The following is a 12,704-nucleotide window of genomic DNA, read 5'->3' as shown; positions in this document are numbered from 1 at the left end:
TTCCCAAGAGGCCGTGGGCGGGCGATTCAGGGTCAAAAACACCCTTCCCCGCCCATCACCTGTCGGATCCAGAGATACGGAGATAAGATTGCGTTCGGGTTGTTTTGAATCACGACGTCCTGTTCTACCAGTTGCGGAAGAGTCTGCAAGGCTGGGATCACACGAGTCTCAACCCGGGATCAGAGCAGAGGCGACTCTGACTATACCTTCCGATCAAACTCCCCTCCCGGTTCCTTCCTGTCAGCCAGTGGAGGGACAATTCGCATTGTGGGGCAGCCGAAAAGTTCGTATTGTCCTGGAAAATCACATTGAGATTCTAGGCTACCTACGGTTTAAAGTGGGTTAGAAAATTGTAGCAAAACAAATCGAAGGAGCAGCACAATTCAACATCTTAATCCCGAGTCGCCTCTCCGGAGTGAAGCAAAACACTCCTGCCGCATTTGTCAATGGAAAGATACTTAAAAGGTTCCTCACGCTATTAGGTTTAATTTTACCAGAGAAACCTCTTTCAAACAGTGAGAGTTGCTTGGCATGCAGAAGCAATTAAAGGATCAGATTTTATCTGAAGGCAGTACAATAAATAAGGGGCAAATTCTCTTTCTGTACTTCCTTCTTTCAGCTTCTCCCATGAAAAATATGTTAACTCATGGTCTGGAATCTAGAATCTAGATAAAACAATGCATCTTCAGTGGTGGGATTCAATTTTTTTACTACCGGTTCTCTGTGTGTGGCTTGGTGGGCGTGGTTGGGGAAGGATACTGTAAAATCCCCATTCCCTCCGGATCAGCTGGGATGGGGGTGAGATGGGTGGGGCACAGAATAGCTGGGGACGGGGCCAGTCAGAGTTGGTACTTAACGGTTCTCCAAACTACTCAAAATTTCCCCTACCGTTTTTCCAGAACTGGTCAGAACTGCTGAATACCACCTCTGATTTGCCTGTAAAGAAGCTGTACATGGAAGGAGGACATTTAAATGTCGTCCACATGTGTTCTTATACTCCTCCTGTTCTTATCCTCATGTGAAAGTGAGAGTCAAGCTGCCTTAAGCTGAGCTGAATTCCTGATAAAGGACATGGACAAGTGATTTATTGTTCCACAAGAGGGAAATTATTTGCCAATACCTTTTCCCTGACATGTTTTTGACTTCCCAATCTACCCTGCAATCCTGAGCATCTGTGATGACCTTCATCCTCACCCCACCCATTGACATCCAAACCTTGATTGGATATATATATTTTTTTTTTTGCTTTGAGATCAGCAATGTGGTGCCACTTGACGGGACATCAGTAGGCATCAGAATGGCTGAAACAGAGCATCCAACTTTGTAAGCTCATTCTGCCCGAAGGCAAGCAAAGTCATAAAATAATTTTACTGGTTCAGACTTGCTATATGTTTTTAGATTTGCTGTGAATAGCAGGATTCTCAATGCGCGCAAAAATGTTTTATGAATCCACTTTCTGGAAGCAGGGAGAGGACTTCGCTTTTGCAAGAATTAAATTAGAAACCGAATCACTTTGGAAAATTCATACCTTTGTTATTATAGGGTAACATATAATCTTAAAAAGAAAGAAATCTCCCTCCTTTTTTTCTTTATTCTCTCTCCCCCATCCCCCCACTCACGCTGTCCCAACATACGGGGACTTTCCATTTTAAGGGATTGGAAAGAAATGAACAGAGTTTCAGCTGGAGCCCAAGAGATTTGCTCTGGTAACTAATAAACATGTCTCATCTTGTTTTAAAATTGCTGGTTGCAGTTCTGTCAATATATATTCTCTCTGGATTTGTTTACTTTACATAATCATGCGTATCATGATCAGTTGGGAACATATGGCATCTCCGATTATATTCTGTTCTATCCCACTTGTTTCAGGGTGGAGAAGGACGACCTCCTTGATTGGGGGAGGGGTTTCTTGATTTCTTTCGGACACAAACATAAAGGCGATCCCACCCAAAATACGAATGTATTTGAGATGATCAGGTGGATCAATACAGGCAGTCCTCAACTTACAACAGTTCATTTAGTGACCGTTCAAAGTTACACAGCAGTGGAAAAAGTGACTCATGAACAATTTTCGTAGTTCCAACCTTTGCAGCATCCCTATGATCATATGACAAAAATCCAGATGTTTTGCAACTGGTTCATATTTAAGACTTTGTTGTGTCCCAGGATCATGTGATCCCCTTTTGCGACCCTCTGACAAGCAAAGTCAGTGGAGAAGCCGGTTTCACTTAACCGGCATACTAATTTAACAACTGCAGCAATTCACTTAACAACTATGGCTTGAAAGGTCGTAAAATGGGGCAAAATTTACTTAGCAAATGTTTCACATAGCAGAAGAAATTTTGGGTTCAATTGTGGTCGTAAGTATAGGTAGTCGTTGTTTAACAACCGCAATTGGGACTGTCAACCTTATCAACAGTAACGCTGTTAAGCAAGATCTCATGTGATCACAACTTGTGTTTTTAATTGTTTGTTGGAAGCTAGGTCTAAAGTGTGCAAATGATGATCATGTGACCGCAGGACACTGTGATGGTCGTAAATATCTGCCAGTTGCGAAGCATCCAAATTTCACTAGTGGGACCATGTGGGGGCTGCAATAGTCACAGGAACATTGGCCATAAAGTTACTTTTTCAGCAGTCAAAAATTCAAATAGTTGCTAAACAGGACAGTCGCTAAGTGAGGACTATCTGCACAAGTATTTAGTTAAAATATAACTTCAACAGCTATTTCTGGGATTCCCTTCATACACATATTGACCGCACCATTCATTTCAACTGGGAAAAAGTGCTTCAGAATTGGATGCAGTGGACCAAAAGTCTGGGGCTCACGGCAACATTCTCTGTTCTTCCCTCAATTTGTCAGAGATCAGCCCTACCGAGAAAAAAAAATTAAAATTAAACAAAATTAATAAAAATTAAAAATTAATTAAAAATTAAAAATTAAAAATTAAAAATTAAAAATTAAAAATTAAAAATTAAAAATTAAAAATTAAAAATTAAAAATTAAAAATTAAAAATTAAAAATTAAAAATTAAAAATTAAAAATTAAAAATTAAAAATTAAAAATTAAAAATTAAAAATTAAAAATTAAAAATTAACAATTAACAATTAAAAATAATTAAAAATTAAAAATAATTAAAAATTAAAAATTAAGAATTAAGAATTAAAATTAAAATTAAAATTAAAATTAAAATTAAAATTAAAATTAAAATTAAAATTAAAATTAAAATTAAAATTAAAATTAAAATTAAAATTAAAATTAAAATTAAAATTATTAAATTAAAATTATTAAATTAAAATTAAAATATTAAAATTATTAGTGGGACCCATAACTCAAAGAAGATACTAAGCAGACACAATCTAAGTGTGTTAAATTCCAGAGGCCTTGCCCTTGACCTGTGGTTCCAGACAATTCATGTAGCTAATGGTTAACTCTGGTTATCACACAATTTGACTGAAGCTTTATTTAAGGGGCAAACTTTGTCCTGGAGTCTCCCTTGAACCCATGTAACCTAACTGGCATCTAATTTCCCCCTTCATTCTTGCAAAGTAATTAAGCTCATCATTGGATACATACAATAAAGTTGTACAGTAGTATCATTGCATTTAGACAAAGCTATACAGTATATTGCTTTCCAGCTACTTCCACACCTTTCAAAAACACAGCACATCTGTCAGATATAAAGAATCCTTAGGTTTTAATTACAATTATAATTTACCTGGCAATGGAAAATGAATGAAAAGACAAGAGTTCTAAAATAATCTCAGTGCTTTGCATTCATTGAGGGGAAAGTAGGTTTAGATAGAAATTGTCTCTGTAACCCTCTGCCTGTTCTTTAGCGAAGGCATTGCCAATCTGAGGCCATTTCCATTTGTGCTTCCAGACACTTGTGCACATAATATATGCTCCCGGACACTCCTTCTAGTAGGATGCTATTAGCTCAGTGCTAGACTTAACCATTCCCTATAATGTGTGCCCCTTCATTTATAATAAATACCTTGCTTTACTGCTCCTTGGTTACGCTATGAACACACATGCCCACACAGAATGCCTCCAAGAGTAATCTGTGGCTGGCAGAAATCCACTAAAACGAGTGCATGAATGCTCTCTGGGCATACAGGTGGATTAAATGCCTTTGTCAACAGGTTGGGTCTTGCATGTGAGTGAACATCTGGTAAAATGATGAAACAAGTAGCTGTTGATCCATTAAGCCAGGCTTCTCCAATCTGATGTTTTCCAGTTCTGTGAATTGTGCTGGCCAGGATCCTTATGGAATCACCTGAGCTTTCAAGAAAGATTTATTTCCCTATTGTTCTTCTGCGACTACTCTGGCACTTAAGCCTGGCTCTGGATGGACTTGGGCTTCTTACCTGAAATCTGGAAGGATTAGCCATTCCCTTTATAGGAAGACTTGATTCACATATTTTGCTACATCATTGTGCCTTTGCAAAAGGAACAGTTAGATTTACATAATATGTTAGGCCATAATCAATAATTTATCAACCACAGTGGCATATCCATGCAGCACATTCTAACCAAATAAAGGCAATCACATTATTGTAATGTGAATCTATATCATAGGCAGATTTCAGACAAATATGCACCTGGTTTCGGACAATATGTAAGGAACCTGTGCCTTGCAGAGAGTGTAAGGATCATTTTAGGCATTTTATGGTAAATTTCAAAATGATGGCACCAAATTTCAAAAAATAATAATCAAATCTGATCTGATTTGATTTCAGAATGGTATCCCCAACTTTATTTGTAACTAGATAAGTTGTGCCCTGTTGAATCATCGTTTCAGAGATATTTCTTTACGTAAACAGAGAACCGGAATGATCATGGGCAGGAAAAAAAAAAAAATCAGAGACAGCAGAAAAATCTTCCCACTTTCTGTTAGCTTCTCCACTGAATTTCTTCGTGGTGTAAGAAGTTAGCACCCAGCCCTTTCCTAGAAAACTGAAATATCCTGGGAAATATTGAAAAGGCAGAATATTATATTTCCCTGGATCAGAAATGGAGAAACATGTTTTTAGGCAGGAAACAGACTCACTCTCAATAGCCCCCACTTTCCTTAATGGCTCATTAAAATGCCCCAGCCAGTCTATTTTACATAACAAAGAATTCTCCCCTTCAGTTCCAGGGTGATGGGATCAAGGCATGATAGTATTAGCCCTTTACCCACCACAGGGCACCTGGGAAAAAGCAATGCTCAACCAAACTTGGAGTCAAGCCAGCCTACAGAATTGCCCTTGCATGGCTCCATGGGAGTCTGACAACTAATCAGAATACATTTCTTACACAGGAACAGGAAACAGAGAAGTAGGGCTGAATAGAGAATATTAAAAAACCCAGCAAGACCCTTCTTTGCTCTCTTTCTTCTTCACCCAACACCTGGAAGCATGTGATCACTTTTTCTGTTCAGGACCTCAAGCAATGTGGTCCTGTCCACCATTAAACCATCTTTCCAAGCAGCCTCCATGTTTCCAGTGGTCCCCCCCCACTTGTAACTGAACCCAGAGGACATTTCTTCCAACAGTGGGAAGATGGCAGAGGGTATTGGAACTCTCCCTTCCTTCTTTCCTTCCTTCCTTCCTTCCTTCCTTCCTTCCTTCCTTCCTTCCTTCCTTCCTTCCTTCCTTCCTTCCTTCCTTCCTTCCTTCCTGAAAGTTAGCCCATTTGAGGTACTTTGGTTGAAAATGATTCACCATTTTACCCAGTTAATCACAAAGGGCTTTTGTAGCATATTGGTGGAAGTATCTCTTTTAGTCATTTTAAAAACACGGACATGAGAATAAGTAGCAGACTTTTCTTTTAAAAATGGCACAGAATTTGAGGAACTTTCTAGCTGAAAGACAATGCCAAGTTGTTGTCTCCTTAACAGTGTCGCCGGTCTTTTTGAGCAGCTATTTCTGCACATAACAAAGAACACTAATATGAAGGGGGGAGGGAATAAAGCAAGTATTGGAAGCTGCATCAGCCTCAAGTATTTAATTTGGTCCCCTGTCTCCCTCTAGCGGACGCTGCCAGGAGAAACAGAAAATATGGCTTTCTCCTGTGCTTTTAAGTCCTCTCCTTCATGCAGTGTCCTTCAGCACATTCATGGTCTGACCATCTCAGTCTTCACTCTTGGCCATACAATATTGACTTCTACTTATCCCCAGCCCATTAATGAAAAATTCTGAAGTCCGAACAAGTCCTCATTTGTGCTTAGCTAAAACACAAAATCTTTTCCTGGGACATTGCCTTCAATTCACTCCTACGCACAGGTGGGTCGAAAACGGCCTGGAAATGATCTAAAAAACAGCCTGAAAACAGCCCAGAAAATGGCCTGAAAACAGTCCAAAAAAAAGAGAGCAAAAAAACAGGCATGCGTGCGCTGGCCATCTAGCCTTCAGGTTTTCAGTGGTCTGGCACATGCACACATGTGTCAGTTTGGGCACTTGGCCCCGAAAAGGTTCGCCATCACTGCACTAAATGAAACAAATGTGTTATTGTTTAAACTGCATATTAGTCTGTGAATGAAGGGAACCCATGAATGAAATAAACCTGTATTGGCTTGGCTGTGCATCAATATCAAAGTAATATTTTCTCTAGCACCATCCAAAGGCATCCTCAAAGTATATGAAATTTGTTAAGGTTTGTCACCAATACTCTTAGAGTGAGGCTGGCAGGGAGTGAGAAGAGGGACTGAGATGCGGGTGATTGGTAGCAACTGAGAACAGAGGTAGGAGAAGCCAGATAGGGATCAGCAAAGGGGACAGGACGTGTCATGCCAGGATAGCCTCTTGCTCATTCAAGGATGGGTGAACAGCACTATAATTCAAGAGCAGGGAAAGCATCTCAGTATAAATGTACCAATAAAGGAGAATATTTATAGTTCAAGGTTGAAATGAGGGGTCATTGGTGCTCTCTGAGCCCGGTTGTTTTTTTGCAGACCAAAGCTAGCAGACCAGCATTGATGATACTTAGTTTAGGTAATGAAACATCTGGAAAAAACAACCCTCAGAGAGCACCAAGGACCCCTCAGTAGAGAAGTAACATTTCTCCCTTCCTTAACCTACAGTATCCCATCACAGGTTCAAGTTTTGTAAAATTTGTAACATGAGTCTACCCATTATCCTGAAGGCAATGATAATTGAGCTGCTGTGGGATGATCAGAAGTGATTGGATGTTGTCTTCTCTTGACGATACACAGAGTCCACTGAAACCACAGGTAGTTCTTGACTTTGTTTAGGGACCATTCAAACTTACATCACCATAGCCCCATCTTTTCACAAAACTAATCATCTACATCTTATTTACCACATTAGTTTCACTGGCAAAATTTTAAGACTAGGAAGGGCAATGATTTTTCAGCTGCTTTGTGAAGTAGATGGAATTCAGAAGTCGTTGGAAAACTATTGCAATTCACAGAAGAGCCAAGCATATCTTCTGTTCTTCCTTGGTCTGGAGGAGGAGCATCTACCTGAGGTAGGGGAGGGGAAAGGATGTAAAATAAATGCAAAACAGGCAACCATAACCATACAATTTAAAAAAGGCAAAGGCTACCCTCACACATATGTGCTAATGATTCCTGACTCTAGGGAGAGGTGTTCATCTCCATTTCAAAACGGAAGAGCCAGCGCTGTCCGAAGATGTCTCCATGGTCATGTGGCCAGCAGGACGAAATGCCGAAGGCGCACGGAATGCTGTTTCTTTGCCACTAAAAGTGGTTCCTATTTTTCTACTTGCATTTTTATAGGCTTTTGTACTGCTAGGTTGGCAGAAGCTGGGACAAGTAATGAGAGCTCACTTCATTATGCAGCACTAGGGATTTGAACTGCCAAACTGCTGACCTTTCTGATACACAAGCTTAGCCACTTGTCTTAGCCACTGAGCCACTGCATCCCTTCACACAATTAAAGCAGTGCCCTTTTAAATGTGTGTTATGTGGGCAGGGGGTGGGGCTTCAATCACAAGATCATGGCCATAGCTTGTCTTTTTAATGACCCTCTCCCCATGCACCCTTGCTCTGGAGAACTCTTGATCTACCTTCATTCTAGTGATCTGGTTGGATTCATTTACCAGACCGCATCTCAAGCCTATATTAAAACATCACTGGGAATTCTGGTCCTAACCCCTCTGAAAAGCCAGTGATTGAGACAGGCTGAACACTGATGTGCTTTTGGATCAAGGTTGGAACTGGTGGAGGTGAGCAATAGATTCACAGCCCTGGAGTCCAGGTGTAATTCTGGAGTATCTTATTCCTCTCAACCGTGCATGCTCATTGGGTGGCTTGGGCCAGTCAGTCACTCTTTCAATGGAACCTGGGCCATTGCAGGGAGAGAAAAAAATGGAGAGAGAAAAAGTGTTCAGTATCACCTTGGAAAAAAACCCCACAAGCTATATTTAAATCTAATTACTCTGTTAGGTTCTCTTAGTGTCATATACTTTAGTTCAATACTCTTTTGATCTATCATTTGAGGACTTATGTCCTAAAATAGCCTTTCCTAATATAGAGTCTTCTTGATGCACAGGATTTATGTAGAAGCTGCTCCAGTTAAGAGCAAAGAGCAACTATTTCCATCCTTTTAGCAACGACCACAAGGGGGAGCCAAAGAAGCGCACGTTTTATACCTTTTATGCCTTTTCCTCGGTTCAATTTGTAATGCACAAAACTAACTTTCTGAAAGGGGGAGAGAGAAAGAAAATAAACACTTGAGGAGGAGTAAAGCAGGCAGCGGCAGCAGCTGCTGCTTTGGATTTCTGGCTACTCAACAGCACTATCTGTGACCTTCAGCCAGAAATATCTCATAGAATTGTCCCCAGGCTTCTCCCTATCAGGATGAACGAGATAACAAACACCAGGAGCCATTCTTTGAATTGGAAATTCATCTGTGGTTTGTGTCTCTTTTTGGTTTGTTTTTGTTGATACTGAGGCAAAATGGAAAAATGAGGGTGAGGGAAAATGAAAAAAACAACAACAACCTCTCCATACACAGCAAAGCATGGAGGCCAAGGCCTATACCTGCAAACGGGGTCTCTCATCATTCTCACCAGGGAGATCCTGGCAGTGATGAGGTCCAGTTCCCAAAGAGATCCATGTCTCCCTTTCAAGTAGGCTGATTAGGATTTGAAGTGCCTGCAAGTAATGATCAGAGCGAAGGCGTTTTCCAGGAAAATCTAAGGACAGGCGTGTGAATCGCAGCACAGCCGCAGCTCCCAGCAAGTGGGCCCGGCCTCTTGACCCCAAGCTCTGGAGCTAAGTCCCTGCCCAGAGCTGTCCAGTTGGGTGGAGAAATGCAGAGGGGCCCCAGCTACAGGAGGGAAAAGACTCAGCATCTTACATACTTTTTAGCTTATTCTTTTTAAAGTGCTCTGGTGGGGTGGGGTGGAGGTGGGGGGGAGAATGCATTTGCAGAGCCAGCAAAGCAGTGGTGTCCCAGCCCCTGTTGCATATGGCTGCTTGCCTTCAGCCCTAAGCAAACCTGATTTTTATCTCTGTCTCCAGTCAAGAGTTGGCTGCCTTCCCTTGCTAGATGCCTCCTACGCAGGCGAGGCTTGTAATAGTAAAATGCAATCTGGGACAGAAAGAAGCTGTGTGGATGGTTTACAAATTCTCCTCTTGAGAGTTTGTGCTTAAAGCCAGAGGGACACCACACAAAATGTCCCGTTTTTGCTTAAGTGGCCAGAAGCCACTAAATTATCAGAAAAAATGGAAGGAGAAGAGCTACCCAAGCACTGCTGCGGTTATATCTCTTGAGTCACGCCTGGGAGGCATCCACTGGAACACGCTGCCTCCAGCTGTGTCTCCACCTTTACCCAGCATCCTTCTATTGAAGAAAACCTGGAGATCTTCAGAGTCTCCAAACGTTGGCCTTTGACATTCATACATGGTTATGCTACAGAGGAATGAAAACGCTCATTACAAAACCCCCCAATCTGAATACTTGTGACAGAGAAATGCAATTTCCTGCAAATTTACCACATCTACCACCATAGTCATGGTGGCGCAATGGTTAGAATGCAGTATTGCAGGCTAATTCTGCCCATTGCCAGAAGTTTGATCCTAACCGGCTCAAGGTTGACTCAGCCTTCCATCCCCCCGAGGTCAGTAAAACAAGGACCAGATTCAGAGCTGGGTTTCTGCCAGTTTGCCCCAGATTGGACAAACCGATGGTGGTGGCGGTGGGAGGCTCCACCCACCTGCCCAGACGCTTCTACACATATGCAGAAGTGTCACAGTAAAATAAATTGAAAACTACCACTAACCAGATTATTGGGTGCAATATGCTGACTTTCTAAGATGCTTAGAGAAGGTTGTAAAGCAGTATGAAGTGGTATATAAGTCTAAGCGCTATTGTTTTCTCATGTGCTACTACTGACTTTCATAGATTACAATATTGTGCCCATTTAAATAGAGAAGGATTGTTCCAAGCCAATTCAGAAGATTTTTCCTTCTCCCTCGTGCTAATAGCTTTGGAAAACGTGTTGGGACACTCTTGGCATCCCTGTCTTGACTATTGTCTTTAATTATTATCAGTAAGAATAACTAAGACTGTAAAAATAGGCACAGCGTATTATCTGTGACCCAACTGCAGTTCCCTGGAGGGTTTCCAAGCGCTTAAATGTTTCAGCAGCCCATTCCTTCTGCTTTATGGGAACATCTGTGGTCTACAGGCCAGTCATTGTTGGAATGGGGATAGAGGATTGTGGATCCTCCCTTTCCTCCACTCGGGTAGGGGAGTTGGCATCAATTTTCAGTCTGCTGCATCCAGCCAAATGGCCTCAGTGCCTGAAATGTTTGGAGAAAGAAAGCTTCGCGTGTGCTCTGTTCTTATTACAAAGCACAGCAACAAAGAGCAGAGATAAGGAGACTGCGATACAGAGCAAGGAAGAAAATGTGCAAAGAGTCTTGTGGGATTGAGGGAAAGAGTGAGCCAATATGGAAGAAAGACCCTATCATTGAAAGAGATCAAAATAGCTGCCTGGAGAGAACAATCTAGGGTCTCAAGAAGAGGTGCTGGGGTGAAAGCATCATTATTATAACCAGGAAATAAAAATAAACCTTAGTTACTTGAATCATGCAACTCTGATTTCTGCTAACTTGATTTGCCTGGGGGCTTCTTCACTAAGCTGAATATACTCAAATGCTGCAAAATCAAGATTTTAACATTAAACTGTAATGACGTGCTGAGATAGGTAGGAATTCCAATATTCAGAATTGATTGTTCACATCTGAACAAAGGCGGATTAAGGCTCACTGGTGCCCTAAGCACTGACAAATTTTGGTGCCCCCCCTCCTTTGTACATACTGTACAAATCTTCATTGCTTTTCTTTCTTTCTTTCTCAACTTTGTGGTGCCCCCTTTGGGCTTGGTGCCCTAACCACGTGCTTAGTCTCCTTAATGGTTAATACACCACTGCATCTGAAGACACCCCAGGATGGGAAGGCCAATTCTATGCACAATTGGAGAGCTGGATGTGTTTAGCCTCATGGAGACTGAGAGGCGGGGGAAGGTGAAATAGGATATAACAGCACCCTTTAAATACCTGTCACACAGGAGAAGGTCAAGACCTATTTTCTTTCATCCCAAAATTCGGGACCTGCAATAATAGATCTAAATTACAGGAAGACAGGTACCGGTGGATTGTTGGATAAGCAGACCTAAGCGAAGGAGCAGTTTGACAGTACTGTAGAACCAATGACCAATGATTAATGCATGCCTACATTGGAAGTGTTCAGGTGGAGGCCAGACAGCTATCTACAGTACTAGGAATATTCCTTGGTAACCTATTTATTACTTTTGCTGATCTTGTTGATTCTTTCCTTGCTTTACATAGGTTTTACATGGGATATCCATCTTCCTATGCACACAAAATGCAAATATATTTGCTATCTTTTATTGCCTCTCCATGCTCCACATTTTCTTCCCAAAGGTAACGACCAGTTAGGGATTCAGCAAGTTCATTCTTCCTTTTATGGTCTTTTACCTTTGGCTGTGCCTCTCATCCCGATAAACCCCATGTTAGGACCATCTGTATTCCCTCAACTGGTTTCCTGTTGCAAGGAAGGAGAAATCTGAGAGCCATTTTTAAGTGTATCAGATGGGACACTGTTCTTTGCCTTAAGATGCTAAATTGAGCCAAGGACCTCTAACACCCCATACAATTTATAACAGGGTTTCCAAGCTCATCCCAACGAAAGATCTCACGTGCATTCTCATCACCGTTGATTATGTGCCATCAGGTTGGTGTTGATACTTAACCACATGGATCTTCTCCAGGATTTGTTCCCAATTTGGTTCTTCAGGTTCCTCCAGTTATGTACTCCTTGCCAATGTAATCAAATCCATCCTTGCTGGAACCTATCCTCTTTTTCTCCTTCCTTCCATTTCCCCCTGCATTATGGGCTTTGCTAGAGAATTAACATAATGTAATATATAATTTGAGCCTGGTTAATTGGGCCATATGCGAGAATTCTGGCTTTACTTATTCTATGATCCAATCATTTTCTGGGCTATCCCATAACATGTCACAGTAATAATCCAGAAATGATGCTGAATAGTAATTGGATACTTTCCCTTAATTAACAAAGATTTTCCTTTTCCTTTGTTCATGCTTCTCACGTATAGCCCACCACAGTGTTTCTCAACGTTGGCAACTTGAAGATGTCCGGACTTCAATTCCCAGAATTCCCCAGCCAGCATTTGCTGGCATT

At 41.3% G+C, this 12,704-nt stretch overlaps 1 long non-coding RNA gene across 2 annotated transcripts; it reads left to right on the top strand.

The window, feature by feature from the left end:
• Positions 1 to 54: 54 nt before the first annotated feature.
• LOC148049430 (uncharacterized) lies at positions 55 to 1,375 on the top strand. 2 transcript variants are annotated; one of them, XR_015696390.1, is made up of 2 exons: positions 55 to 283; positions 900 to 1,375. It is a non-coding gene; the product is annotated as an uncharacterized LOC148049430 (long non-coding RNA). The 2 variants fall into 2 exon arrangements; XR_015696389.1 differs by having other exon boundaries at positions 55 to 515.
• The last annotated feature ends 11,329 nt before the right edge of the window (positions 1,376 to 12,704 follow it).

Source organism: Thamnophis sirtalis, unplaced genomic scaffold, assembly GCF_051295495.1.
Source record: "Thamnophis sirtalis isolate CommonGarterSnake01/CBP01778 unplaced genomic scaffold, rThaSir2_p1.2 scaffold_1, whole genome shotgun sequence".
NCBI classification, from domain to species: Eukaryota; Metazoa; Chordata; class Lepidosauria; order Squamata; family Natricidae; genus Thamnophis; species Thamnophis sirtalis.
Note: the sequence above shows the minus strand (reverse complement) of the source record. Positions and strands in the feature narration are given on the sequence as shown.